Below are 26,062 nucleotides of genomic sequence, written 5' to 3'. Positions count from 1 at the left end.
GTGATGACTTTGTTGAAAGGCTGAAAAAATAAACACAAAAGACAGTTTTGGTTATAATACTTGAACACTTTACCTGCTCATTTCATCCTGAGCGAGCATACACATTTTTTTCAAACAAAACAAGGCATTGAGAGGCCCTCTACTGGGAACAAGAATGGGTCAAATACCCTGTTCTATGGAATTTCTTCCGCTCAGGCGGGTCTGCAACCACGTCTTTGCTCACTGCACCCTTCACAGAGGAGAAATATCTATTTGTATATCAGTCTTTGTCCAACCCATAAGGGCAGTCCAGCACCGAAATGCTAGTCAATTCTCCTCGGAACAAGACTACTATCAGCAACCTCAAACGCGTGTTTCGGCCCATTCGGGCCCCATCAGTGAGGTGAAGCTGAGCCTCTCTAATGCACAGTGGGCAAAGCGTCCACGTCTGGATTACCCTGGGTTACTTAGGGTGAAATCCCAAGTTTTACATGTGAAACAAGGGTGTGGGAGTCCCTCTACTGAAAATGGGCATGGCTCAAATACCCTGTTCTATGGAAATTCTTCATGGCTCGCCTAGGTCTAGAACTAGCAACAATACCTCTTCAATCACTTTAAGTTCAGCATGCAGGGCCTCGGATTACCCTGGAGTGACTTGCTCAGATGTTCTGTGCCTCTCTCATGGTTGCTCACCTCAGTCACATGAAGAATGTCTTTTGTGCCTCCTTATATCTCAAACCATTTTCCATGTACCACGTTCAAAGTTAGCCAGATAGACAGCCTGACAAGGATGCATTTTGTGTGCTTTGTGCAAAGATGGCAAATATCCATTTTGCCATAAATGGGCTATGCCAAGATGGGGCTAGTTTCCTTGTACCTCAAGGGAGAGTCAGTAATCTATCGGCTTGATTTCTAAGCCCACTAGTCACCCAGCAGCATGCCTGCAAACTCAACCAATTACTTCACGTAAAAAGATTACCATTCACCACTCAAACAGCTTGAGTAGCCTATGTAATATCTCGGAGGAGCATCCACAAACACCATGTCTGCTTCCTAATTTCCTGTCCCATTCCAATCTGGAGGCATCTCCAATAACACTCTGAAGGACTTGAGTATCAGTCCAAAAACCACATTTACTAGTACCACAAAGGAGCACCGACTTCCTGCCTGGGATACTAGGCCATCTGGAAGCACTTCTGCTAAGTCTCCAAATAATTTCAGAACACAGAATATCTCAGTAACTGGGTGCATCCCCGGAGTAACTATTTGTAATAGCCTGCCTTAGTAAGACCCGCTGGCAGACACTTAGATTAAATAGTGTTTATTGTGTTTCCTTACTTTTTGGCCACATACTTTTTATGTTGAAACAGCATTGATATTTTTCATCCCAAGAGAACTATTGTTCGGCCTTTTTGTCTTCCTGATTCATAACAACTTGAATGGTTATTTCATTTAGATTTTCCCATTTTCATCCTTGAACTTTGCAGTGCTAAGAGCTACGTGCTATGACAAACACAATATCCCTCTTTGCACAATTGACCATAATATGAACCCTATCATATTTTAATGTAGGAACAGCTTGTCTTGTAAATTGTTTCACCAAAGGAACATGAGCAAATTAATTTTGGATAAAGCAAAGTGGCAAAACGAATAAATCAGAAAATGAGACTGTACAAATCAGCATTAAATCTTTGTTCATTTGTTTATTTATTTATGTATTCATTTCATTACATTCTTGACTTATTTTAGTTGGTTTATTCAGCACCACGAATGTCACTGTGTGGCTGCTTCAGAACAACAGATTACATTAAAGATGCTGAGGATGATACAGAAATCATATTGTCCAAGGTCTCTGGGTTCCCCTTCAAATTTGAAACGCATTAAAGCTTAAACAATGACCTAAGATCAAATGACCAAAGTAATCTGAGGTCAGTCTTAGCAAGCACATTTAGTGGAAGTAAAATAGAAGTCAATGGAGATGAACTCTATAATCCTCTAGATGAGGCACTCAGAACAGAACAGGATAGCTTGACACTATGCATTGAACTAAGGACAGTCTTGTTTTGACAAGCCACCTACCAGCCATGAAATAGCATGTGTGAACCTCTTCCTCCATTCATACTAGTACCCAGCATACATAGATGCCCGTAACCATACAAAGATACTATAAGCAACATTTAGATCCTGTGGGGCAGTGATGCTAGGTAGTGTGGGCCTCTGAGCCGGAGGTTACTCTTGGGGCCAGGCTACCCAATGACACAGTGTCTGTCACTAATTTTGCATTGCATTCTGGGTTGACTTTGCCTGCCTTAGAGTAGTGTTTGATTTATTTCTATCCATTCTGTTTTGAAGTCACCATCCTCATCCTTCTCCTGGGTGGATAGTGTCTTTCTCCTCATCACTTTGCCTGCTGGCCTATGTCATCACTGGATGGTGGCATTTTGCTACATGCTCCATTTATGCATCTAGCAGGCATTTCCTTAGTACTGTGGTCGGGAGATGCAAGGCTTTCCTGGATATTATGACTGCCTGTTCCATGAAGGTCAGCCTCCCCTTCACCCTCTGGCTAGCATCATCAGGTCTTCAAGATTATTTTTTCAACCATATGGTCTTGATGTGGCATCCCTTGTCATCTCGCACTTGTGCTCCTGTGATACTCTGTGTGAGCTTTGCAGAAAATGTATTTCCTTGCTGTTCTTTTCACACATTGGAAGTGTTTCAGTCCCTATAAGAAAACACCAATTAGTGGGTACCACCCTTAATTAGTTTACAAGTCAACACTTACACAGTAACAACTTTTAGATATTTGGTGGACAGCAGAAAATCCCAGAAGTACACACATGCTTCAGCTTCAATAATTAGAAAACCTACAAAGCCTTCATAGGGACTGATTGCAACCAAGTACTACGAAGATACTATGTGAACCTTAAACCATGAATATATGCATTCCATAATAGACAACAAACTCCACAATGACCAACTTGTATATATAATCCTTTATACGTCCAAATAAGGTTTTCCTACCACGAGGTGGAATTTATTGTCTTCATATTAACACCACATGCATCTCTTATGGACCGTAAAAAGACTGATGTCAACATACATTGGCCCAGCCCAGCAAATGTCTTATAACATTTTTGTCGGTTTGATATGTTTTTGTAGATGCTTATTTCTATAATTAAAACAACAAAAAACACAGTTTTTGCATAAAATATCTCCTTTCATGGACAATGCAGCTGGGGATGCTTTTTTTAGAGCTAAAAACATAATTTCACCTTCGAAATAAGACATCATGATAACAACCAGCCTTCTAAATGTAGCAGACACTACCAAGTCCACTATCAGAGGGATGTCATTGCAGCAACATCCACAGACTTGGAAACTCAATCTGTGGCCTATGTATCCCAAAAAATGAAATCCAGCAGAAACAAATTATTCAGTGTTTGACAAAAATCATTGACAAAATGATTAGCATTTAAATCTGTATTTGAGGCATTAAGGCATTGCCTTCTTATGGCAAACCTATTATCACATCACATATGGATCACTGACACAGACAGCACCTAAAGTCATCCAAAGGAACTGACTGCCAGACAACTATGCGGGACATTGTTTTTGTAAACTCGGACTGTTTAATCACATATTTGTAGGGGACAAACCTTGATAACATTCATGTGCTATCTTACTTGCCTTGCGTGAAGCAAAATGAGTATATATCAAAGACAGAGAACTCAATTCCAGTTATTCCCACTAAGAAATGTCTAGTGAAAGACATGATTGGTGACTTTAATACAGAATTACTATTAGGTTACTCATCGTTAGATTAAAAAAGCGTGTTAGTACGTGGAAAATATTTCTCAATAGATAAAGCATATTACTGCCTATGAAATGCCATTATTCATTTCCATCAAAGCTCTAAAGAGTCAAACAATAAGTTGTATCATTTTGCCAAAATAGTGGGGAACTTGGAACAACAAATGTCATTGGCCCTCATTACGACCCTGGCGGAAAGCAACTGACCTGACCGCCATAGCGTAAATAGCGTTTCCGCCATGGCACGACAGAGTAAAGTGCGGCTAATTCTGACCCATCGGGCACGAGCACTACGCCTTGGCGGAAGTGCAAAGTCCGCGATGGCGGAAATGTCCCCAAAACGCCCCTCACCGCCGTCGTACGGCGACCTAGGTGCAATTCCGCCACCGTACATAGCGGTCACCGTAGAGAGCGGCAATCGGAAAATACGGTGACCGTAAATATATGGAAACGGAAGCAAAAACATGGTCCCGGAACGGGAAACAGCGCGCCGTACACCTATAAAATCAGAACATTCACACAACCATTAAAAACACTACCCTGAGAGACATCCCAACCCGTCATCCACCCTAGTGAAACCAAAACAATGGGAAAAGTAGCGAAAAAAGCATGCGACCGCAAGCGGCAGGTCCACTTCTCACGTGAGGAACTCACGGTGCTCGCAGAGACCCTCCAGGAGAATGCTGCCGTCGTCTTCTCGACGCAAATGACCAGGACGGCACTTGCGAACAAGAAGGCCATATGGGCCCTGGTGGCACAGCGGGTAAGTGCGGTGGGGACCGCACCCCGCAACCCACAGCAATGCAGAAAGCGATGGGACGACTTGCGGATACGCGTACGGAGCATACTATCCGCCAACCGTAACATTGCCACAGCTACCGGGGGAGGATCGGAATCACCCATCAAGCTGACCCCCTGGGAAGAAATCTGTGCCTCCACCATTGGAATGGAGACCATAGAGGGAGTCAGAGGGATGGAGAAAGGAGTGCAGACATCCGAAGAATCAGGTAGGTGGCCCAAATAAAACTATGCTAAAACCACAATGTCCAATCATGTGAAGTACCATGTGTCCACATAGTGCAACAGAAACACATGTCCAGGAGAACGTCCACTCACATTGGCCTGATAGCGGACATTAAAAGTCAAATTAAATAAATAAATAATTAAAATTCCTAAAAACACCCTCTACACGTGCAGCAGGCACCCCGTAACTGCAGGCTGCAATACAACTGCACCCTCAATCCACACAAAAATGAAACCACCTCCAAGGCCCTGACCCAAATCACCCTCAGGTACCACCCCAATGCATGTGATACATTGCCATTCCAATTTCCACAGACCCATTAATAACGCTCGCCCTCCTTTACTCTACCACAGGGTCCGATTCAAACGACGAGCTCCAGGACACCCCTACCAGCACACCTGCAAAGAGGGCCAAGACCAACGGCCAAAGACCCTCCACCTCAGCTGCACGCATCAAGACACGGCAGCAGCACAAATCAAGTGGCAGCACACAGGAGGGGACTTCAACAGGCACCCAGCAGCCAGCATGGCCACAACACCACCACCACCACAGGCCCCCCCAATGGATGCCACAGAAGGCACTGCTTCTGGTGGCAGCAGCACCATAGGTGACACTGCATTAATGGCAGCATGCTCCGACACAGAAAACGGTGATGTCGATGTACGATCCATCCATGACCTGTCTCAATCCCCCTGTTTGTTTCATCCCGTACAACATGAGGATACCACGCAGGGGCACTCACAAGACGACGACTGGCCATCCCCCGCAAGCCCTGTGTCAAGGCAACATGAGGTGATCAGCCCCTCTGTGACACCACCGCAAATGTCCATGGCCCAGCAGAGGCAACAGTCCCTCGACCAGGTGATCGTGCAACAGCAGCAACTGGCCACGCTCCTCAAGGACCATGCTGATGAATGTGGGGGTACCAAGGCAGCCATAGAAACATGTACAGAGACACTAAGGGCAGAAATGGAGAGAAGCACCGAGAGCCTGAGAGAACAAATGGAGAGAAGCACCGAGAGCCTGAGAGCACAAATGGAGAGAAGCACCGAGAGCCTGAGGGGGGAACTGCATGCGACGTCCAAAGACGTATGTGCTGAACTTGCCGCTGTGCGCCGTGTGCTCACTGAGCTCTCACAAACCCTTAGGGACATGCATGGACGTGAGCAGGCAGAGACATCATCCGTTGCAAGTTCCATCCAGGGCAGCCCCCAACGTAGATCTGGGAGGAACCTGCGCTCCACAGGCAGGGGTGCCCCTGATACCCGGAGAGGGGGCTTGCAATAGCGTCTGCCCACTGACAATGAGCATCCTTGGACACTGGTGTTCGGGGGGGAGGTAGGAGGGTGGAGGGGGTGTGTTGGGCTTACTTGGGTGGCGGGTCGATGGGGTGTGTAACACAATTTCACATTTGCTATAAACATTTCACAATCATCCAATGAGATGTGTGGACATTGATCTTTGTGTACGAGGCCATCATAGGCGTACAGTTCATATTGTGCATGTTCCAGACACACACAGTGCCACAACTCCCGTGTCCATGTATCAACCACCAGGCGTGAGTGCTAGAAGCATGAATCTATGATAATCTGATGAATTTCACAGCCCTCCTGTGCCTCGCGGACTCCTTCAGGTTCTGCCACATCCCCACCCACATCATGACCATATTCTGGTGCTTGCAGTTCTGCGTCAGGGGGCATGGGCACATTTCTACGTATGCACATGTTGTGTAGCATGACACATGCCATGACCATCTTAGCAACCTTCTCATGGCGGTACAGGAGTGCCCCGCCAGACCTGCTGAGGCAGCGGAAACGACCCTTCAGTAGGCCGAATGCCTGTTCTATGACTACACGGGTACGTGAGTGGGCATGGTTGTAGTCCTCCTCATGCTGGTCCTGTGGGTTCCGGAGTGGTGTAAGGAGCCATCTCTTCAGTGGATACCCGGCATCACCTGTATGTGGACAATAAAGGATGTTTGAGGAATGACATTGCTACGTAAGCACCCCCCCCCCTTCCTGGCAGGTCATTGCCGCATCACATACCCCACATTATCATGCATGAAAAGAGACTCACTGAGTAGCCAGGATCTGTTCCCTGCATGTCGCTCCATGTAGCGTGGTATTGTAGAGTTCCGTAAGACCATGGAATCATGGGTTGATCCAGGAAATCGGGCACAACAATGTGTGATAATCCGGTTTGAGTCACACACCATTTGTACATTAAGAGAATGATATTGTTTTCGGTTGCGGTACTGGGCCTCCATGGCATGTGGGACAACCAATTCCACATGGGTGCAGTCGATGGCACCAATGCAACCCGGTATGCCGGCAAGTGCATGGAATCCCACTTTTGTGTTCGTAATTTCCTGCTCCGAGCGTGGTAGAGAGATGTAGTCGTCTGCGTGCTTCAGGAGGGCATCGAGCACTTGCAATAGTGTCCGTGACAACAGTGGCTGTGAAATGCCATGCAACTGTCCGACTGTGTGCTGGTAGGTGCCTGTGGCCAGCAAGTGGAGTACAGACACCACCTTCAGTAGGGGTGGGATGGCGGTTGGGCTATCTATCATGCTGACAAGGTCAGCGTGTGTCATGTCCACAATGGCGGTTATGGTGTCCCGGTCCAAACGGTAGAGGGTGTGGATCTGCTCATCAGTGAGGTTGAACGGATGTGCTCGGAGGCGTGGGATTGCGGGCTGCCTGCGTGGTGGTAGTGGCTGTGCTGGTGGGCCTTGCTGGCCCTGCCTTGCCCTCCTCCTCCTCCTGCGTCTCCTCTGTGCGGCCGGTTGTTGTAGTAGTTGGTGTTCGTCTTCTTCTTGAAGTTGGAGTACTTGCAGTGCTATCAGGTCCCCCAGGGCCAACATCGCAAGTCCTGCCGGTAGCATTTTGGAGTGGGTGTGGTTGTGGGAGGGGGTTGGGTGTGCAATTTATGTGTTTCCAAGCTGTATAGCCTCCACCTGTGGTGATTCATTCCACCTGTGCAAGCTGCAATCCCCTTTGGGCGAGCACGTCCCGCACACAACGCTGCAAATCGACGCATGGCATCTTGCTATTAATATCATGTATTTCATCCCGATGGCAGTGAGATCTTGCTTCATATGTTAAATCTGCTATGCTCCCATTGTTTCACATACTATCTTTGCAGTCGGGAACATACTTGTGAAGGGTCCCAGGAATGTAGTACTCGATTAACGGTGGACCCTCATGCAGCGCTGTACCGCGGTTCACCGACGGGCGGGGCGTCCCATTTGTGAGTGTAGCCAGTTGCCATTTTCACACACTGCCGCACTAAATGGATGGATTTGTGATTTCAAGCGGTCACAGATGCCTTTCCGACGTGATGTTGCAAATGAGGAATTCGAAGGACAGCGCTTTCGGTTTCCAGCTAGCGGCGAGGAGACGCCCACAGGTCTGACTGCAGATAGAAAGTTCTATTGTTTAATGTCCTTGGGACAGGGGCCATGCCGAGAATACAATGATTGATATGAATAGTATGGGATGCGCAATAGCGTAGTGGAGGATAAGGCAGGACGTTCCCAAATACATGTTACTTCACAACACTAGAATTCCGGCCTGGAGCACAGTGGATTTTGCAGACTGCATTTAGCACAGATTCAATGGAAATTTCTAATGTGATGTGAGTAAATAATCAGGCATTTTTATACCGGGATGAGGGAATGATGTATGGATGCATGGACAGATGATTTAATAGAGAGTCTGCCATGTACATGGCTTTTTGGAATCTATCAACTTCCTCTGCGCTATGTGATGCAGGGCTGCCATAGTGGGACCATCGTCTATCTGCCCTTGTTGAACCCTCCCTGTCTCGACGCGCCTTCAAACACTTGTGTCTATGCACGTTACTAATCCCATCTAATGGATTCTGTTTTAACAGACGCATGCACACAAACACTCGTTTGTAATAGTGTTTTCACCTCGATTTATATGGTTATGATTCGCAAGTGATTATTGGGTGCGAATAATCCTTTTGAGTGGGCTAGCATGCATATGGCTGTGGATTTAGTGTGATCTTTGAAGTGAGTAATTCAAATGGAGTTCAGATGCCCATACTATTATTTTTCGTTTCATTTGGGTGACAGGTATCTCCTCCCCTTTTGCCGCTGCCATCTGTATGCCACTCCTGCAGATGGCTTTTACTCCCGACACCTGCTGCTTCGTGTTAATCGGTGGAGCACCATTACGATCTTATGGGACGATCGCCAATGGCCCACATGCCCTTACGCAGTACTAGTGGCTAGGAGCAACATTTCGAGCTTTCAGCTGGACTAGTGCCTACCTAATGGGATGGCCCTGCGGTTCTAGGCGCTTCCATGTTGCCTTTTTGACCGTGGATGTAGCCCCTGTGTACCATGGAGGAACAGGGCGTCACACAAGAAGAAGCTGGTCATTTATTGCGGATGCAGCCCACAATTATGAGATATGATTTGGAGTTCATGACCTAATAGCTGTATGGCCCGAGTGATTTTGTTGTGCATTAAATTTTGATCATGATATTGACCTTTTAGCGTTATTCTTTGCAAGTAATGTAGCATATTCCTATTTGGGGAGCGATGTATTGTGAGGAGATCTGCTTTGGGTTCGGCCTTCTGAGCATAGTCGCGTGGTACTGTACTGGGCGCTTTTGCCTACGAAGGCCAGTAAGGTCAGGGATAGGGGCTGCCATTATGACTGTTTTAATGATGTCATGCTCATGGGAGGGGGATTGGCTTTTGTGTAACAGATGCCGGTCAGCCAGGTGGATTGGTGGAATGATGTGATTTTCAGAATATGGCTGGTCACAGATGCCTGTGTTTGCGTGCATTTCTTTGAAGGAGACTGAGGTCATGTCCATTGGAATGGCTTCTGTATTCGTGCCATCTGTGCCCTGCTGCTCCCATTGGCCCCTCTTGAGATGTGCCTGGCTGCTCAGTCACTCTGCCAACTTGTGTGGTACATTCTTATGCTGCTAGTTGGTTTGTTTACTGGCAGGAGTACAGGGCTGGTGCAGTCTCACTCAGGATACTGCTTTGTATGTTGCCTTGCACTGGTGTCAAGCGATGGGGGGCCTGTTTTTGTTTGTCTCAGTTTTCAGTTCATGTTGCTGTACTTGGAGCTTCACATGCCTGTGCTGCATCAGTACGGCAATGGTGCCATGGCTAATATGGATGGCCACTCACAAGGCACTTGGAGCCCCTACATTCATTTGTTCGTTGGCATGCATGGGTGACTTGTACATTTCACTGGTTGCATTGTTTGACTTCATTGCACCTACGAGGAGTTGTGCAATGTGGCCAGGGAGTGGTGTACAGGCACTCAGTAAGGCCTTTTACGGTTGGTTTGCGATGCCGTACTTCTCGCCATGGCGGAATGGTACTTTCCGCCATGCTTGATGGCGTTAGGTCCATGTCCGCTAGGGTCAGAATTCCCGTACCGTTGCGCCATGGTGGTAATTACGGTTTCGCAGTGCGCGCGTGCGCGTACTTGGTACAGTTAGCGTTGGCGTTCACTACGGTGTCGCTAATGGCATCATACTTTACGGTGACGGGTCATAATCGCAACGGGCGGTATTCGATGGCGGTATTGCATTTCCGCCATCGTTTTTCGATTTCCGCCAGGGTCGTAATGAGGGCCATTGAAAATTAATCAGCTGGATTTTTGGTGATCTTGTTTGATCTCTGAGGTGACCTAAAATGTAGAAATGTGTGTGTGATAAACAATAGCAAATATTCAAAACCAGTTGATTGCTTACATGGCTAGACTGCATTTTGTTGTAGTCAGCCTAGTGATTTCTTATTGTGGCATGCCATTTTTTACTGGGCTTCTATGATAAAGCAAGCATAATAAGCGTTGTTACGTGATTAGTCTAGTGTTTTGGTGAAGCCAGTCTAGCCATTTCATACTGTAATGTCACAGTAGAAAATGGCTAGACTGGCTACTTCAAAATGCCGTTCTATCCACTTAATGGCACTTATCATGCCTTTTTTTTTATCATAGATGCATAGTAAAACATGCCATGCTACAGTAAGAAATAGCTAGACTGGCTATATCAAAATGCTAGTCTGGCCACATAATAACACTTATCATGCTTGCTTTCAATGCAAGCATGATGAGTGGTACTACGTGGCTAGACTGGCATTTTGGTGTAGCCAAAATAGCCATTTGTTACTGTGGCATGACATGTTTTACTGTCTTTCTACGATACAGTATCATTGATGGCCAGAAAACTCACCACCCAAAATAAAAATCAGCCTTCTGGGCCGGCACGAACCCAACACAATCACATGCACATAAAATTGCTCATTCAAACTTAGAGTCACAAAGCATTCACTCACTCATTCATACAGCATTCAAACAGCATTCACTCACTCATCACTCGCTGATTGAAACACATTCATGCAGCATTCAGACAGCCTGCATTTAAAAAGCATGCACCCAGCCCTCATTCACTCATACAATCGTTCATTTAAACACATTCACATTTACTTGTTAATTCATACAGCATTCCTTTCAAACAGCATTCACTTGATCATTCAAAAACAGATTCACTCTGTCATTCACACAACATTAATTTCAAACAGATTCACACAGCATTCACCCTGTCATTCACACAACATTAATTTTAAAGAGCATTCGCACAGCATTCACTCGCTCATTCACATGCGCATGCACCAAAGGACCCACACTACATATACTCTCTCATTCACACACACACACACACAACACACACACACACCCGGTCTGGTTCCTTCTCCTATCTGATGCCACCTCCTGTGACAAGGGCCTTCCGGCTCCTGCGCACAAGACCCAGGAAGTACAGAACGCTTTGTGGTTCCTGCACATGTGTGCAAGAGCTAGAGCTTCACATTGCCAGCTCCGTATTCAGTCTTAATGTGCAGGGAGGCACAGGAGTGCCCCCTCACACATTTGGATATGCAGTTTCCCAGCCTGCTCCCCCAATGGGCAATACAAGGCTGGGGCGGGAAAACGTTCCCAGCCTTGCATGGTCTATTGGAAATGACCATTGGGGAACATAAACTATGTTTCCCTTTGACAGTTTAACCTGCATCTCCTCCGTAATATATGAGGGAATTAGTGGGCTGATGCCCCTGACCCATTATTGATGAAGCATCCCTGAGGAATGTGCTCCTGTTTATCACTAGGTTTTGTGAGTATTGTGGAGTCAAGCACAACTCTAAGAGCAAATCAAGCGGTATTCAGTTATTATTCATTTTTTTGAAGGGTGCATTTCCAGAAAAACACCCTGAAACAGCATTACAAGACAAGATCGAGTATATGAGTTTGGAAAGACTTTTACAACCAAAAAACCTGCTAAGAGGAAATTCTGATAACAACCATGGAAAGGCTTTCTCGAATAAAAACATGGGTAAAGGGTATATTAAACCTGTGCATGAATGTTAATGCTAACAATGATGAACCAATCATGGCATGAATTCTAACATGAATGCATATGACACTGCCTGATTGCTAACATGGATAAAAGAGATACCACTGTATGCATTGTTTAGAAATATTGTAGCACTTAAACCTGAGTCGTTGGGTGACTATCCTATGCAAACTGTTTAAAGTGTGTTTATCATTAATAACTATAAAAGTAGGGAAAGCCTGGGCAGTCTTGGGTGCACTGTACATACACCTTTCATTTTCACGATCATATGAGCATGACAAACAGAGTTAATATGGGTATAGGTCATGCAGGAGACAATATTACGGATTCAAAACATTGTCAAAGGTATGAGGCATTTAGTGTACATTGATTTTGATGCAGGTGATTGATTAAGCCAAGAAAGGGGAGTCGAGCAATGGAACATGGCTTCTTTTGGCTACTCAACAAGAGTCCAGATGAGGGCTATCAACTTCCAATGCTTTAGGCTCACCTGCTCCTCTGTTATATGCAACCCTGAGGAGATGGTGAACGTGTAAACACACTGGGTGACACAGATGGCTCTTGTCACTGAGACACACAACCATACTGTGGCAAAATGACTACTGCTCTGCAAAGGTACAGAGGTGAGTAGTGGCTAACCCCCCTACTCAGCCCCACACTACTACTAAATCAGCAGTAATCACAATCATAAAAATAAAAAAGACACAGCCCAGAGGTTTTCATCCTTCACCTTTTGTGGTAATGTGGGCCGGGCGTAGGTTATTCTCGCTGGCGGGTGTGAAATAATCAAGTAGAAAATCAAACAGCAATACTACAAAGACTTCAAAATAAAAGAATGTCCAATCAAGGTTTGATGAATGTATACATTTTCTATAATTAAACAATAAAAAATGCAAACAAATAACTAAAGCCCACCACTGTGGATGAACACATAACATGCAGAACGTGTAGGGAATAGCACTCTAGGTACTTGAGCTGGGGTGATCAGGCAAACAATGTCAAGAAAAGGTGCCAGAAATGCCTTAAAAGTCACTATGGTCCCAGAAAGCGAACCAGAAGAGCACAGGCCCTTCTAACAGTACCTTATTCCAGTGTTTGGGGGATCATCAGCTTTGGGTCAGGCCTCTAGGAGCTTCCTGAGGTAGCAATATGGCATTTGTGTTGGTGAGGTGGTCAACTGGGTACAATACACACTGTGGTCCAAGCAGCAATGGCACATGACATGCAGAACCCTTGGACATGCAGGCAATGTCCGGCCCATTGTAGCTCACAAGCAGTTCAATACAGGTATCAGGACCCAGAATTGCTCCTTGATGTATGAGTTTTCTAGGAGGCACAATCCAGGGTCTCCAGGGACGAGGTAAATCCTTCTGTCACACTCCCAATGCCCAACTTGACTGTCACCTTCAGGATATCCTTATCCTCCAATGATCAGGAACCTGGTCCCAATACAGCCAGCAGTTGAGAGTCTAGTCCACAGCAGTTCACCCCCAATGGTCCCATGGAATGGTTAGGACACACAACACTCCTCTTCCTGGAATACACCTGTGGTCACCTCTATGGTAGAGGACTTTGGAATGGACTACACTCCCAACAGGGTTCCGGAGATGTATTCTTCTTGGTGTGCAGGAAAGAATAAAGAAAGGCATGAGAAACCCCTTCATTACAAAGGCAAAACGTCACAGGGAATTGAACAGAAGCAAGTCTGCTGTAAAGGTTCCAATCCTGTTGCTGTAATAAGTGATCCTTACCTTCTTTGCATCATACCCAGAGTGCCTTGTTCCACAGGAAATGGAGTGGTCAGGAAGGAAAGAGATCCCCACAAAACACCATCATAGTTAACCCCTTCTCTTGGGTCCAGTTCCCTCTCTGTACACTTGAACTATGCCCCTTCCCATTCCAGCCAGTAAAAATGCCCTTTGATATGCAGCACACTGGCATGAGGCTGGTCTTTGTGCAGTGCTTTAAGTAAAGAAGGTTGACTTCAGTGTGGCCACTACAAGCCCACATGCATTTTCAGCTGGCCCTGAAATTGGCAATGAGAAAGTTCAAAAATAGCTGTAACATGTGCACAAATCCTTACAATAACAATTGGGCCCACTCTAAATAAATTCTTCTTTATAAAAATAAATATTCTTGTGGAATACTAGTGGAAGTAGTCAATGTTATATGTTATGTGAAGCCTTTTGAGCTGACACATGTTTCGGCCTTCACTGTCTTTTTCAAGGCTCTAAGATTTACTTGCAAGAGTATTAGCCATATTCTTTCATCTGATCCTATTGGATCTCTACTTTCAAAATACTGCTTTCACAATAAGTTGAGAGAGCCGTGTTCGGCAACAGCGTTCTGAACACGGCTCACTCAACTTATTGTGAGAACCATGAACAATTACCAACAAGTAATTGCTCCACAACTGCATTTACAGTGCATCAACAATGGGTAGAATAATGACACTCCTTAGAAATACGAATATAGGGAAAACCATCTGTAAGATATTTAAGGATTTTTTTTTAAAGCATGGATCCAATAGGATCCAATTCAAACCTGCAACCCCTTTCTGAGTGCATAATGCACACTGACCTTCCTGCTGATATTATTCCTAACAACCTTATGTAAAATGACTTTAAATCACATGTCATCTCCTAGCAGCGTCAAACTTAAAGCCTTAGTTATTTGAGTGTCTCTTTGAAACAAAGGAGTCCAGCAGATCTCCTGGCGAGAGATCTATTATCTAAGGGGAGGCATTATCTTCCTTCAGGGGGATCAAAGGAGGGCTGCATCCTGGATATTTTTTCACTCGGAGTAATACAGACAGCAAGGCTGTCATGAATACACATTTCCCTGAGATAGCTCGTCTGGGCTTAATGGGCCGGACACTAGTGTTATATGAAATTGGTGAGACTTTAATAATTGTGTGCTTTTATCTGTCACAATTCCATAACCAGGTATAGCTTATTCTTTTAGTGTACACTGACACCAGAGAGATGAGGGCAAAAATGATTTTGTATCAGAGGTGCGAAGTTAAATTGCAGCCTAACTCTGCAGTGACTTTGGGTCTGAGCAGTTGTCAGTAATGCACATGTGACTTTTGAACCTGGCCTGTGCAACAGAAGACTGGCATAGCGGGTATAAACCAGGATTTTGGCATTGAGCTTCAGGAAAGGTGGCCCGATTAGCAGACTCCCCTTTAAGAAACAGAATTACCTGCATCATTTTTATTTTTTAATACTTTTTTTTAAAAGACTGAGCTTTCACAGCCTCGCAGATGGCAATCCATCACACCTACCAAGACATTGAATTTCTTACTATTATGGGCTGCTCGTAAATCCAAGCAGGATTAGAGGATATTTATAAACCTATATAATACATTGTTATTGCATGGAATTAATGTATACTGTCGCATGGCAATTTTACTGCGCATCAAGTGTACAGCAAACATGACAAGCGTTATTACATGGATAGACAGGCCTACTTTGGTGCAACCAGTCTGGGCATTTATTTCTTATTGTGGTATGGCATTTGTACCAGCTGGAAGCCAATAGAAGTCTGTTCTTACATGGGGATACTGGCATGTATGGGCAAAGCCAGCATGGGCATGTTTTCATATGGTACCATGGCTGGCTTTATGCACAAAGCAAATATGAGTATGTTCTTATATGTGCATACTGGAAGCCAGAATGAAAATGTGCAGGCATAGCTATTATATTGTGGGATTTGGCATCACAAAACTCTGTTGGAAAATTCTGCTCTGTGCTGTTGGTGGCTTACATCTATTGGATTTATTCATGAGTTACTCTACAAAAAGTGAAAACTGTGTGGCTTTTTACCCTTTCAATGAAGGTATGCTTTAAAATACACCATTTGAACCCATTATTTAAAACAACCTTCTCGAGCTGGCGACCCTCTCGATCCCCCCTAAGTTGTTCTGAGCTCACTTGCTATGCTTGGTCATTCCTCCATATGTATGGAAAACATTTATGTCCCTCTGATTAAACAATTCACCGGTCACCACCAATGTCTCTTCTGGTAAGGTCAAGGTATTGCAAATTATCACCTCATGCCCTTGCCCCTCCTCCTACAGGTCTTTGTAATGCACAGGGCCTTGAAGATCCTAGAACCTGCTCTTGTCTTATGAATACAAGACTGCAAGTTCAAATTTCAATCAAAGAAATGGCTTTTAGGAGCTAACTACATAGGGTCGATCCTATGTAGGAATTGCTCCTTGCACTCATGATTGAGAGCAGTAGCTGTATCCCTGATATGAAAAGAGCAGAAGAGAAAATGGCATGGAAACAGTGCCACTGTGGCTCATTCTGAACTATTTTGGTATTGTTACGAGTATGTCACTGCTTTATCCCTGAAGCCTCATTGGTGCTACGGGATGATGGTGATTTTCTTTTGGATTAATAGATTTCCATGAACCTGAAGAGTATGGTGGTTGTGCAGAGGGATTTCAGTGGCATTGTTTTCTTGACCATAGCCAGAGGAGTGTGCTTGGCGCAGGTGTATCATGGTCTCTCCAGTCAGGTCTCATTAGCAGCCTTGCAGCTGTATATTCTCAATAGTCCAATAGGATCCTGGCCCCCTGCCCAATCACCACAAGCACACCTGTTGCACTGCCCTCTGGGTCCACACTCGCCTGTCGGGTGGCTTGCCTTTACCCAACACTTACCTCTAGGGTTGTAGACCTCCCCCTTTGCCTAGAATGTATCCGTCCATGCACTTACCTGTCACCTTCTAACAGGCACCTCTTATATGATATGATAAGTCATTTATAACACCTCTGTACACAAGTGCTTCTAGGCGTAACAAGACAAGGGAGGGAAGACAGAGGGAGGACAATACAAACAATCTTACTAGGCCTTGTGACATTCAGATCATGCAAGTGGCACAGCTTAAATGTTTAAGGTGGCAGGAGAGGAGGGAGGGGAAGTACGAACAGGGCAGAAAAGCTCTGAGTGAGTGCCTCCAGGGCAGCTCGGCTCAGGGTAAGTGAAAGAAGACAGGGGACAGGAGAGGTTACAGCCCTTAAGTGCACTGTGGCCCGCAGGCAGTGCAGTGGAGACTGATCATGGAGGAGCCTGGTACCCATGTTGCTTACGGGTAGCCAGGCAACCAGATGGCACCGCAGACAGTAAGGTAAACAGAGGTGGGAGAGATAGAAAGCAGATGAGAATAGGATGGTCTTGGGCTGCTTCTGGAACTTCAGATGGCGTGGTTCAAGTTTGAGAGGAGCGGGGAGGCCATTTCAGAGGAAGGCACCTGCACAAGAGAGAGATCAACCCCCCACTCTCTGCCTAGTGAAGTATCTGACCCTCAGGGAGTTGGAGGTAGTAGAGGGAAGGGCTTGAGAAGGTAGGTATTTTTGAAGAGAGAGCTGGGTGTAGTGCAGGCCCCAGCCCCAGAAAGCCTTATGGACAATGCAGAGGGTCTTGAACTTCATCCTTGCAGATAACGGGAGCCAGTGGAGAGATTTCAGTGCTGGAGAGATATGGTCCCTGGACTTCAGACCAAGTATAAGTCTTGAAGTCCTGTTCTGGATTATTTACATGGAGCAGAGAGTGGAGGAAGGCAGATTGAGAAAGAGACTCTTGCAGTAGTCCAGTCTAGAGAGAACCAGGGCTCTGAGACAGTGAGCCTCTAGGGGAAAGTGAGAAAATGAAGAATACCTCTGGGGAGGTGCAGGTGGTAGTGGGACTTCTTGGTGAAGACCGAGATGTGAGGAGAGAAGGAGAGAGTGGAGTCAAAGATGACACCGAGGTTTTTTGCCTTATAGAAAGGCGAAGGAAGAGGGCCTAAGGAGTGCAGCCAGAGTGAAAGGGGGGAAGCGGGAGCAGGGGTCCCATCAAGAAGGATCTCACTCTTACTGACACTAAGGTAGAGAACATTGGAGGTGCACCAATCCTGACTCATGCATAGACAGTAAGGAATGAGTGAGAGAGAAGAGGGGGCTGAGGGGAGGCTGAAAGAGAGCTGGGTGTCAACCGCATAACACTGAAAGTTAGAGAACAAAGTAGAGATCATATGGTCCAAATGGGCCAAGTAGACATTAAAGAGCCAGGGAGAGCTGGTCTGAGAGGAAGTAGGTCAACCACTCCAAGTAGATTGATCAGGATGGCGCGATTGACCCTGTCAAAGGCAGAGGCAATGTGAAGGAGAATGAGGACAGAAGTAAGACTGGCACTTCCTCGCCCCCTGGGTGACCCTAATAGCACTTTCCCCCACCCGATCCTTGATTTTTCTTTGTCTTCACTGCACTAGCACGCTCTGAATGTCACAAGGCCTAGTAGCACCGTTGTTTGTTTCTTTTTATTTATTGTCAATTTTCAATGTTGATTTGCTCCCTTGGTCCCTTCCCTTTTGCCTTGTGGTGCATTGAAACACTGTCTTGCTGTATAAGTGCCTTATAAATATCCAAGGAATACATAAATAAATAAATACATATTGGATTTGTTGTGGTTTCTTAAGTGGATGGTCTAGACCACCAAGAGCTCAGCTTGATTGATATCACTGCAGGGAGTTTATGTAGGAAGGAAGGTCATTTTTCTGCCTATTTGAGTGTTTGTGGAAAAAACAAATCTGCACCACTATGTTGATTTCTGGTTCCATGATTAGTATTTTGAAATTGGTCAACAAAGTGACATTGTTGATGAAAAATACTACCAGGCTAGTGCACATCCCTGCACAATTTGATATTGCTATTTTAGGTTTTGGTATAAGTGGGACATGATTTCTGTCTTGTCTTTGTTGTGTTTCATGTGGTGGTCAGTCAAAATCTCGAAAACAAAATCTCGAATGACAAAAAGCCCGAAACAAAAATCTCGAAAAAAAAATATCGAATTTTTAATTTATTTATTTATATATGTTTTTGGGGTCAGGTAAGTAAAAAAAAGGGGTAAAATAAAAAAAAATGAGAAAGGGGGCTAGGGGGGAACCCCCCCATTTTGAAAATAAACACATTGAAAAAAAATTCAATATTTTTTTTTCGGCCTTTTGTATTCGAGATTTTTGTTTTCGAGATTTTTTGATTCGGTATTATCACTATGAACCGTTTCATGTTGTTGCAAATCAGATGTGAGATTACTGGTGTGAGACAACTTGTGAGATTGTCATCTGTATCTTTGTTAGCTGTGAGCTTGAAAATTATTTGCGTGATGTCTGCACATTTTTTTATTTATTTATAGGACATTTAAGGGACCTATATAACAAATGGTTTTTCAAGGCACCACAAGACAAAAATAACAGTCCTATACACATTGTGACATTCTGATTGAGCAAGTGACAATAAGTGGGAGGGAGGGGGGAAGAGTGCTGGTCAGTGCGAGATACGAGGTGCTAGGATGGCAAGGGAAGTGAAGGGTAAGGAGGAGAGAGTGAAAGTGAAACGGGGTTGTTGGAAGGCGTGGAGAGAAAGCCACAGGGGCTAGGCGAGTGCTAAGTGGAAGCCAGGAGGGGGGAGAGGGTGCACTTGCTTAGTGTGAGGAGGGTGGTGGGCTGGGTGGTGGGACCTGGTGTCCTGTAGACCTCCGAGGGAACCAGGCAGCCAGTCACTGCATCAGACAGGGGTATTAGCAGGGGAGTGAGAGGGGGAAGGAAGAAGAGAAAAGGAGGGTTTTGATGAGCTTCTGGTACTTAAGGAGATCCGGCACAAGCCTGGGAGACAATTCCAGAGGGAGGTTTCTGTGGGGAGAGAGATCGGCCACCACTCTCTGCTTAGGGAAACGTCTGATCTGAGCTAGAAGACTGACAGGGTCTAGCAGGGAGGTATTTAGGGATTGAGAGTTGGATGTAGCAAGGTCCCAGGTCCATGTAGCCTTGTGGGTGATGCAGGGGGTCTTGAACTTGATCCTAGCAGCAACCAAGAGCCAGTAGGGAGTTTTTAGAGACGGAGAGATGAGGTTGCTGGGCTTAAAGCCAAGAATGAGTCTCGCTGATCTATTCTTTATTAGTTGAAGGGGCAGAAGGAGGATAAAGGAAGATTGAAAAAGAGGCTGTTGCAGCAGTCCATCCTAGAGAGGACCAGAGCTCTGGAGACATTGAGTTTCTGGGGAAGGAGAGGAAAGGCACAATGCCTCTGAGCAGGTGCAGCTGGTAGTGGGCCTCCTTGGCAAGGTCAGTGATGTGAGGACAGAAGTTGGGAGAGGAGTCAAAGATGACACCAAGGTTTTTGCCTCAGAAGAGGGTGAGGGAAGGGGACCCATAGAGGGTGGCCTGACGGTACGAGGGAAAGAGGGAGCAGGGGTCCCAATGAGAATTATCTCAGTCTTACTGGCATTAAAGCAGAGATCATTGGCAGCAAACCATGCATGAATGGCAGTCAGACAGTCAGGGATGAGAGAGGAGGAAGAGGAGGCAGTAGAGTGAAGCTTGAAGCAGAGATGTGTGTGGGGATAAGAAGGACATCAGGGGTCCAGAGGGGCAAGGTAGATGTTGAAGAGCCTCGGTGAAAGGATAGAGGCTTGAGGGATGCTGCAGGTGGAGATGGAGAGTGTGATGGGGAAAAAGGGCCCAGTTGGACCTGGGAATGTTGATCGGAGAGGAATGAGGTCAGCCAGTCCAGAGCCAGGACCATGATGCCAATGGTATCACTGAAACGATTTGTCAGGCTGGCATGATTGACCATGTGGAAGGCAGAGGAAAGATCCAGAAGGATAAGAATGGATGGAGTTTTGGAATCTAGATTTGAGAGCAAGTCATCACGAGTGTACAGTAAAGCAGTTTCCATGCCTCTGCCTGCTTTGAAGTCAGACTGGTGGTTGTGGAGACAACCAACAGATTCAGTTTGTTGGATAGTTGGGAGATGACCAGCTTCTCCGGGAGCTTGCCCAGTAAGCGGGTAATGGAGATAGGGTGGTAGGTTGCCAGGCAGGAGGGGTCGGCAGAGGGATTTTTGAGGAGAGGATGCACAAGGGAGCGCTTGAGGAGTATAGGGAAGGAGCCATTGGCAAATGATTGATTACTGAAATCGGCCAAGGATGGTGCAAGGGAGGCAAGATTGTCCCTGATTTTTCTGGAGGAGCAGGGGACCACCTGTTTGGAGGAGTCTTTCATAGAGGTGACTTACCTAGGGATGTCATCTGGTGCTATGGGTGAGAAAGAGGAGTGTAAGAGGGAAGGGAGAGGTGGACCAGGGCAGGCCTGAGACCTGCAGAGGGAGTAGGGAGGGGAGTGGAGGAGAGTGAGGACAGGACGTTCTGAGTTTCGGTTAAGAAGGGGGAGCATAGTTGTAGCAGGTGAGGCCAAGCATATGTTAAAGAGGAGGGGTGATTAACTTGATCATTTCAGTATTCCACAGGTTATGTTGGTTTTTTTGGATATTTCCTTGCTACCCATGTTCTTTCTGCTCTCTCTGTACAGCATGAGGTCTTACATTGTACAAACATGTTGCCCTGTTCTGATTCCTGATGTCTTATTATTAACAACAAGTGGTCACTGTGTTGAATGCTTTGAACATGTCTAAGAGTAAGAAACAAGTCTATAGTGCCAGCCACAATGTTCTATAGGTTGTCTAAAATGTATATGAGCACTGATTATGTTGCTTTCAAAGGACTGAAACATATGTGGACTTGTTTCATAATATGAATATGTAGTCAGCTCACCATAATTTTTGCTGGGGATCTAATGGTAGCTAAGTATGCCTTTGTAGATGCCTGCGGCCAGGCAGCATGTGGCAAGTATGCTTTGTTGCTAAACATTTTGAGCATTCCACTTTGGTGATGGGCTTAAGGTGGACACATAACAAGAAGATATTCTTTCTCATTTTCTTGTGATCATCTATGTCTTCCTGGATAGTCTTTACTTTGTCTTGGTTGTGGTTAATCACATTGTTCTTGAGATGGTATAAGCCTGTGTTTTGGTTTCTGATTTCATTAATAATCCTGAACATTTCATTCTGCAGTTGTGTTGTTAGTCTGCTGCTTTCTGCAAATTGGAGTTTCCTTGCCTTAAGGATGGTCACTTACTAATGATGAATCTATCATTGTTGTGATTTTGTATTTCTGGTTTCATCGCTTCCTCCATGCCTGTTACAATTTGTTGTTGTCTTTCTTGATTTGACTTAGTTTGGGGATGCACCATGTGGCCACTTGCTTTTTGGTTAAATGAGTTGATTGTTTCAAGGGTGCCTCTGTATTTATGCAGTCTCTGTTCTCATTCCTTTGATAGTATGTGATGTAAAACATCCAGGCTTGCCTTGTTACCCTCCATTTGTTTGTTAATATCCTTCACATTGAAGGTTTTTAAAGCACTCCTAGTGAAAGGTGTTTGTCTCTTGTGTGAATAGAGTATAGAGTTTGTATGACACCCATGAAAGATACATGAGGTGCTGTCTCCACAGTACATGGATTTGTGGATCAGTAGAGGGTAGGACGTCTTTCAGAAAACCGTGTCCAGGGTATGTCTGGCTAGATGTTGTGTTCCTTTTACCATTTGTCTGTGATATTAAATTGATTACTCTAATGGGCCTCTCCTAAATCCAAGCAGGGTTAGAGTATATTTCCAAACCTGTAAAATATATTGTTATTGCATGTAATTAATTTGTGTGTATCCTGTGGCACAACATTTTTACTGTATGTCAAGGGTACAGCAAAAACAATGACCGTTATTACATGGATAGACTGGCCTACTTTGATGCAACCAGTCTGGATATGTATTTGTTATTGTGGTATGGCTTTTTCAACTGCAAAGCCAATAAAAGTATGTTCTTATGTGGGGATACTGGCATGTATTGGCACAGACAGCATGGGCATGTTTTCATATTGTACTGAAACTGTAGGCCCTTTAAGCAAGGTAGAACTGTATGGGATGGATGGGGATGCAGCTTTTACTCTTACACCAATAATAAGACTGAATCAGGAGGTTGGCAAATCTTTAGCTGTTTTATTAACAATTATCTAAAACAGGGAGTACAACGGACATCAACATATGGTTGCTCAAGTCTCTGAACAGTTTTCATGAAAAAACAATTATATAGTAAAAACATGTCATCATTGACATCATACTACATGGCAAAATAAAAAAACCTAAATTAGATTGTGGTTGGTCTATGGTGAACATCAAGGTATGATTTCTATTGGGGCTAGGATTGTGATTGGGTCTCTAAGGTCAGATGGACAGCTATGCCCACCCCTAGTGCAAGTCATCTTCAGTGTCATAAAATACAAGATGTTTCATTGGGTCTCAAATTATAGGGCCCTTTGCTATGTGGCCCTCTATGACTGTTTGGCACGCGTGTACCCTTCTGAAATATTCCACTCGCTAGCAGCAAGCAAGCTGGTACCCCAGGTGTTTGAGGTTGGACTTGACCATGCCTCCCCACCCAAATAGCCCATCATCCATCATCACGCCTGCTATCTGCCATTCGATTTGTCTTTGAACTCAGCCTTGCAAAGTATCACTGCGCCTGAGTATAGAAGGGAATGTGAGCATGGTCTTTTCTTCAAGTCTCAGTGTAGCTTGCCCAAAGTCTATTTTCATCTAGACCATGTGACAGGAGAACATGCTTGAGTTCTATCTTTCGTATTTAACACTATAAAATGAATAAAACCTGGCGCTGCTAGTGTTTTTCCATTACACCTCAACAGGAGCTTGCCTCGCTTCTCACATTCATTGTATCTTCTTGAGTAGATAACATGTTTCTTGGCTGCCCCAACCCTTGAAAGCGGGGCAGACAACCAGAATTAATAACCAGGTACTGTTTTATGTATTTCTAAATATGTTTTGTGCCTGCCTTGCTACCTTGGTCTCCCATATGTAGATTCTTCTTACACTGCAACCACGGGCCCAAGTTAATAAAAGCAATGTACTTAACCATCTCTGTTGGAGCTATAAGTTGTTTGAGATCCTACAAAAAGGGTCTTCAACCTTTGGCGCTACAGATGTTTTGGATTACAGCACCCATCACCCTAACAAGTGTAGTCCATGCTGAGGAATCATGTGAGTAATAGTCCAAAACATCTGAAGGGCTGCAAGTCGTGGACACCTGTAAAAGCATATGTAAACAAATCAATTTGATTTGTATAGGTACAAGTACCTCTAAAGAGCTTTGAGAGTCTTTTGAGAGCAAGGGTGGACTCATGAGCTCCTGCAGGTTGCAGGTCTGGTGCAGGTCCGGTGGAATGCTCACTTTCATATGTGGCCTCCATTTGTGCTTTGTAGACAGAAATAGAGGCATCACCTTATTCCCCACAAGGCTAAAGAAGATTGTATGGCACTCAAAGGAGGGTGGGACAACGTGACATTTTGGCCAAGTTGTTGGTGGTGTGAACCAGGATCTTGCATTCCTTGCACTCTCCACTTGTCCAATGCTGTGGGATAATGTGGCCTTTTGGCCAAGTTGTTGGCTCTGTGAACCAGGATCTTGCATTCCAGTCACTCTCCACTTGCCCAATGCTGTATGGCCCCGGGCAAATTAGTTAAACTTTCTATGCCTCAATTCTGTTACCTGCCAAAATAGTAAGAATATAGAAACTGCCTATCCCAGTATTCAGAACGATATGAAAAAGTGGTTAAAAAAATAAAAGCTATGGCAAGGTTATAAATCAATCACTTTAACCTCAGCAACAGAGGGAACTGTTACCATAGCACAGCCAACCATCTGTGTAAGTATTTGCAAGCATTTATTGTTCATTTGGTGAGCCTATGGAAATTCCCTCACACCCTTACAAATGCCAATATTTAACATAAAACATTGAAAAACGATTTTAAATCCATATTTTCAGATACCCCCTCCACCAATGTTTGCAGGTTATTAGTTACAGTTAAGGATAGCATGTAGGACCCATTCCCAAGTGGAAAACTGCCTTTCCTTCATTCTTCCATTTTGCAGACGTGTGTTGTAAGATCATTATAGATGCTTAATTAGTACCAAGAGGTGTATCAGAGCCAATTGGATAGTTAGGAATTTGGGCACTACCTACCTAGGTTGGCCTTCGTTACACCTGCTCTGCTTCTGCTTAGCTTTCTTCTATCTGCTTTCCTGCGCCTGTGCCCAGCTCTTCCATAATGCTGCCTTAGAAATGGAAAGCAGCCTCGGTCTTTTCTGAAGGAGTGTCTGTTCCCCTTTCAATGACCGCCATCTCAGCTGAACAGTCCAAATGTGTAGTGTGTGGAGCAGTCTCTCTTTCACCTGAGCAGACGTCCAGAGCGGATCCAGCAAGGAAACCTCGTAATAGGGCGGAATGGGTTTAATGGCACCAGCACCATTACCGGCGCCATTAAACCCATTCCGCCAGGATCATAATGGGGCCCATTGTGTTGTTATACGCCACAGGGATGAAAGTAGGAGCACAATATGTCGGTGACTAACAAGTTTCTTGGCTGCCCCAACCCTTGAAACTGGGCCAGACAAGTTTTCTTGAATCTTCCCTCATCGTCAGCTTTTTTATACTACTGCGCCACACTTTCAGCCCTTCTGTTCATGGGGTCCTAGTTTTTAAAAACATGACGTGGAACATCGAGATAATATACTTATAGGTGACACCACCTGCAATCTATTCACTACGTATAGTCAGCCTTCATGATTACTTAGTCTACTTGCGTTTCAGCATCTGTACAATTATAAAACAGCTTGCAATTTCTTCTGGGTGCGTCATTTCTGCTTCATGTGATGTCACTAGTCTTCTCTTTCATTCATCTTCACACTTCTTCTGGATCCTCCTTAAAGAGACTGTCATTTCTCTGCGGGTACATCATATAGGGCTTTCTCAATGGATACCTTGCTTTGAGGATTCTTCATGGAATAGAGACCATTATTGGCATTGTGCATGTCGCAATTTCCAGCTTTGAAAATATAGGCAAAATGGGGCAGGATTTCCTGTAGAGGCACTTGACTTCTCCTCTACA

General features: G+C 45.0%; 1 long non-coding RNA gene across 1 annotated transcript in view; it reads right to left on the bottom strand.

The window, feature by feature from the left end:
* Positions 1-1,662: 1,662 nt before the first annotated feature.
* LOC138480961 (uncharacterized) overlaps positions 1,663-26,062 on the bottom strand; it is a 58,085-nt gene continuing 33,685 nt past the window's right edge. The window contains exon 2 of the long non-coding RNA XR_011274171.1: positions 1,663-2,704. This is a non-coding gene — a long non-coding RNA (uncharacterized lncRNA). The remainder of the gene's footprint in view (positions 2,705-26,062) is intronic.

The sequence above is a fragment of the Ambystoma mexicanum genome, chromosome 5p (genome assembly GCF_040938575.1).
Source record: "Ambystoma mexicanum isolate Mex_15411 chromosome 5p, UKY_AmexF1_1, whole genome shotgun sequence".
NCBI lineage: Eukaryota > Metazoa > Chordata > Amphibia > Caudata > Ambystomatidae > Ambystoma > Ambystoma mexicanum.
The sequence above is the reverse complement of the archived record's forward strand: the minus strand, read 5'-3'. Positions and strand labels throughout refer to the sequence as shown.